We start from the raw sequence: 5376 nt of genomic DNA, 5'->3' as shown, positions 1-5376 counted from the left end.
ATCAACTGCAGTTGTCGGCCAACAAGATCACATACAGAGAAGACTTGATATTTTCCCATCTCCCAATACGGCAACAAGCTGCCCAAAAAGCAGTTACAATGATAGAGAGAGCAAATCATCAAGGCCACACCAAAGCTGGGTTTAAAGATCAAGTTCCCCTTACTCGTTTAAGTACTAGCTAGATTTACAGGGTATACATATTACAGTTTGGAATTAAATAAAATGATTTTATTTCTAACAAGAACCAACGCATCAGGGCCATAGCAGCCGGGCCGGTAATAGCCTAATATTTCAGTCACTAGCCTGACTGGTAAGCAAGTGACGATGGCATCCCAACTCCGACGTGAACAGCTGAGAAGTCAACTCCATCCAACGCACTCTCAACCACTCCAAGCTAATCTACCGTGACTCCAAAAAACTTTGCATCATTGAATCATCTTATTCGACATGTGGACAGATGCTGAACGGAACGATTCGTTGGAGCAATTTTTTTGTTTTGCTTGTGACCGATGCTCGATGAAAGCTCACCATTGTAGCAGCACCAATAGCCTACTGGCTACAGATGGATTGGCCGGCTCACCCATGCTTCACCCGCACTGCAGTTCTGATCCTTCTAATCCTCCAGCCATTGAGCATGTCCGACGACCGGCTGGTCCCCGGCAAGCTGCTCTCCACTGGCAACACCAACGTCCAGTGGATCGTACATCGGCGTGTAGACAAGTTTGTCCAACAATTGAAATACAGGGATTCAACCGCGCGGCCATCTGAGTATATGACCCAGGCCGGGTCAGTATTGTTTAATGCCTCAGTAACTGATTCACTAGTCGAAAATCGATATATAATTGGTTAGATGGGTACAACTAATCTCAGGCCGGGTCAGTATGACTATGACCCAGTATAATTGTACTCACGCCCACCACGTTCCGAAATATAATTTTAAGCTCGACCGGTGTGTCTCGCTAATGTAGCCTTTTTGTGGGAATCAATGCTCTCGGCAACCACGGTGACCTAAAGAACAATGATAAACAAATCTATCTATATAGTACTCCCTACGATCAAAAATAAATGTCTCAATTTTATACTAATTCCAGTACAAATAGTACAAAGTTATAGTACTAAGGTTGAGACATTTAGTTTGGGACGGAGAGAGTAGTTAGCACTGATGTTGGCACCCTAACTCCGACGTGGGAAGCTGAATTATAAATCCCAACGCACGCAGACTTCGAAAACCAACTCTTCTAAAACTGGGCAACTTTGCATTAGTTAATCTTCAGCCTCCGCAATTGGACATTCGTGGATGCTGCGTTTCTGCGAGCATTTTGTCCTTTGTAAGATCAAGGTTCCACGCCAGTGCTTTCTCCATTTAGCAGGATATACATATAGCCTATAGCTAGTTATAGGCTTACAGCTTAGTGATTAAGATTTTGGCTGACCGATCAATGGATTCGCCAGCTTTCCTCCGCTACACCACGGCCCTGATCATTATGTTCCTGCCGTTGAGTGCTTCCGACGACCGCCTTGTCGCCGGTAAGCCGCTATCCCTGGCACAACCATCGTCTCTGAGGGTGGCATGTTCGCCTTGGGCTTCTTCAACCCCTCCAACTCCACTCCAGCCAAGCTGTACCTTGGCATATGGTACAACAACATATCTGAGCTCACAGTTGTTTGGGTTGCCAACCGTGAAACCCCAATCTCCAATAACACTTCCTCTGCACCGATGCTCTCCCTCACCAACACCTCCAATCTCGTTATCTCCGAAGGTAATAATGACGGCCGTGTCCTTTGGACAACGGCCAACATAACCACAACCATTGGCTCGTCTACCTCAACGGCGGTGCTTTTGAACACCGGCAACCTCGTCATCCGGTCGGCAAACGGTACCACGTTGTGGCAGACTGGCAGAGCTTCGACCACCCCACGGACACGGTCCTCCCCAGCATGAAGTCCCGAATCAAATACAGACCGGGCGACACTGGTGATCGTCTAGTATCCTGGAAGGGCCCCGGCGACCCTTCACCGGGGCGCTTCTCCTTCGGTGGCGGCCCAGACACACCCCTCCAAGCATTCCTAAGGGACGGGGAGAGCTTTATGATCCGTAGCAACCCATGGACGGGGAACCAAGTGTTTAGCTTTAGCAAACAACAGCTAGTAGGGGCAATGAACGTTAGTGATCTTATCATGTACATGGCCATCATCGACAACGGTGATGAGATCTATGTCACATATAGCCTCTCTGATGGTGCCCCACCCACAAGGATGGTGTTGACCTATTCTGATCAGTTTCTGATTGAGATCTAGAGCAACAGGTCATCGATCTGGGTTGTCGTTTCGATCTGGTCTGCTGAATGCAATCGCTATGGATACTGTGGCCCGTATGGCTACTGCGACGAGACAGTGGTGCCGATCCCAACTTGCAAGTGCCTAGATGGCTTCGAGCCAGCAAACAAGGAGGAGTGGACCAGTGGCAGGTTCTTGGCGGGGTGCCGGCGGAAGGAGCTGCTGCACGGGTGCAGCAGTCGCTACTTGGCCGTGTTGGGGATGAAGTCACCAGATAAATTTGCGCTCGTCGGAGGGGGCAGAAGTACGTCTGAGGAGTGTCAGGCAGAGCGCAACCGCAACTGCTCCTGTGTGTGGTATGTGCATCGCAACGTCAGCAGCAGCATGTCCGGAGGAGCTGCGACAATGTGCTTGCTGTGGGCTGGGAATTTGATTGACACGGGAAAATTATGCGAGAACGGTGGAGAGATGCTCTATCTTCGACCTGCAGCTATAGATGCAGCAGGTGGCAAAAAACTTTCATTTTTTCTCTTGCTACTACTAGTTTTACCATTTTTACTGCTGTTTTTATCTTTGCTAATATACTTCTAGATGTATCAATCATTCTCATTTTCTTTTATGGTATATGTATGTACGGCACAGGTAAAAGACCAAAAGGCAATGCAGTTAGGATTATGCTGCCAGTTCTAAGCAGTAGTTTTCTCGTACTCGTATGCATCTCTCTTGCATGGTTAAAATGCAAAGGTATGTTTAGTTGAATCTACTTAAACTTGTTTCATTTGACGTCCTTATGAGAAAGCCAGTTTAACTACATAAACTTGGAATTCGTCGTCTACTACCACAATATGCCCTCTGTTTCAAGTATCCTCTAAGCCACTTGAATAGTGAACTAGAGCAAATAATATTTCAAGCTGAGGTTTCTTTTTTTGTGTGGCTTAGACATCATGGGATCAATGTAACGGTAACTGGCAACCTACTAACAGCTACAAGATTTTCCACACGTCGATCATAGTGATTGTTGCTTCCCATGCTCAAGCAAGTTTGCTTTAAATATACTTTGTATCAATGGAGTTCTATAAAACAGAGTGAGGTTAGGTCATGGTGCTATGGAATAATGGGTGTGTGTGTGCGCGCGCACACATACATATCTGTTTTCTTCTAAAGGGGATCCTAAGTGTGCTTTTTCAAACATTTGGACCTCATTTTCTAGGTCAAGTGATGAGATACTTTCTGGTCTATGATTTTAACATGGCGGCGACTTACCTCATGGGTAATTTATGTGAGTTCATAAAGGGTATAGAAACAATAAAAAAATCATGGGGTCACATATAACTTTTTATTTCTTATGCCTGTGGTACGTATGCTTATTGGAATGGAAATGACTACTACATTGTGGGAGCAGGCAAGAACAAAAATTGGAGAAAGCACAAGAATATAAGATTGGATGGTCTAAGTACCTCCGAAGAACATGGCGGAGAAGGCCCTCCTCATGATCAAGATTTTCTGTTCGTTAGATTAGAAGAAATTGTTCTTGCGACCCACAGTTTCTCTGAAGCATGTGAGATTGGACATGGAGGATTTGGCAAAGTTTACAAGGTAGCTTGTTCAATATGTAGTGCATGTTCTTCTTTCTAAATTAGGAGACTGGCTTATTCATATGTAAAACTCTACCTATGTTTCCCTAGGGACTATTAGGTGGTCAAGAAGTCGCAATCAAGAGGCTAAGTAGAGATTCTCAACAAGGAACAACAGAATTCAGGAACGAAGTAATTCTAATTGCAAAATTGCAACGTAGAAATTTGGTTCGACTTCTTGGGTGTTGTGATGAAGGAGATGAAAAGCTCTTGATATATGAGTATCTTCCCAACAAGAGCTTAGATGCTACCCTTTTTGGTACATATTCTAATAACAAGCCATAATTTCCTACGATAACCCAAAAGTTACAGTTTTCTTATATTTGTTTCTTTGTAGATGACTCAAGAAAATTGTTGTTGGATTGGGCAACACGGTTCAGTATAATCAAAGGGGTTGCAAGGGGGCCTTCTATATCTTCATGAAGACTCAAGGTTCACCATAATTCATAGGGACCTAAAAGCTGGAAATATTTTGCTAGATGCATATATGAAACCCAAGATAGCAGATTTTGGTATGGCGAGGATCATTGGTGATAACCAGCAAAATGCAAACACCGAACGCGTAGTCGGAACATAGTGAGTATTCACTGAAAAATCTCATATTAGTAAGTTCAATTCTTGTTAGATAAATTCAAACAATTTTAGTGTGATCAAGCAGTGGCTACATGGCTCCTGAGTATGCAATGGAAGGTTTATTCTCTACCAAGTCCGATGTCTATAGCTTTGGCGTGTTACTACTGGAGGTTGTAACTGGTATAATGAGAAACTCCAATAGTCAAACCATGGGATTCCCTAGCCTCATCGCATATGTGAGTACGCACAAGATTTCTATCAAGTTTCATTTCTAAAAATAGATCAAAGTCTGAAGTAATTTTTTGTTTGAGAGATAAAATTAGTAATGATATGATGTTCTTTCTTGTTTTAGTCATGGAATATGTGGAACGAAGAGAAGACCGAGGAACTACCAGACTCATCTATCGAAAATACTTCACCAGAAGAAGTTTTGCTTTGTGTTCATCTAGCACTCTTATGTGTCCAAGAGAACCCAGACGACAGGCCGCTCATGTCATCAGTTATGTTTGTCCTAGAGAATGGAAGCACCTCACTTGCAACCCCCAATCGCCCTGCCTGTTTTTCACGGCGCAATGTTGAGGTGGATGAATTAAGAAATGATATCCACACTTCCGTGAATAGTTTGGCTCTTAGTGAGATAGATGGCCGGTGATTTTTTTTTAATTATTTAGGTTTTTATGTACATAACATAACTCTGTGGCACACCAAATAGTGACTTAATTTTGTGACCAAGACACAATAATTATGTATCATGTGTGTTTAGTAGTCACGATCTGAATGATATTCCGTTTCTGGCTATTCGAGTATCGTCATTGTTTAGGAAATATAGGATAGACTAGTATTTATTCTAGTTTGTCTTGTACTCCAAAAGGATCATGTGGTCTTATATTTA

At 43.6% G+C, this 5376-nt stretch overlaps 1 pseudogene; it reads left to right on the top strand.

The window, feature by feature from the left end:
- The first annotated feature begins 562 nt into the window (after positions 1-562).
- Positions 563-5136, top strand: LOC119306092 (annotated as a pseudogene).
- Positions 5137-5376: the final 240 nt, after the last annotated feature.

The sequence above is a fragment of the Triticum dicoccoides genome, chromosome 5B (genome assembly GCF_002162155.2).
Source record: "Triticum dicoccoides isolate Atlit2015 ecotype Zavitan chromosome 5B, WEW_v2.0, whole genome shotgun sequence".
Taxonomy (NCBI): domain Eukaryota; kingdom Viridiplantae; phylum Streptophyta; class Magnoliopsida; order Poales; family Poaceae; genus Triticum; species Triticum dicoccoides.
This window is presented reverse-complemented; position numbering and strand designations above follow the sequence as displayed.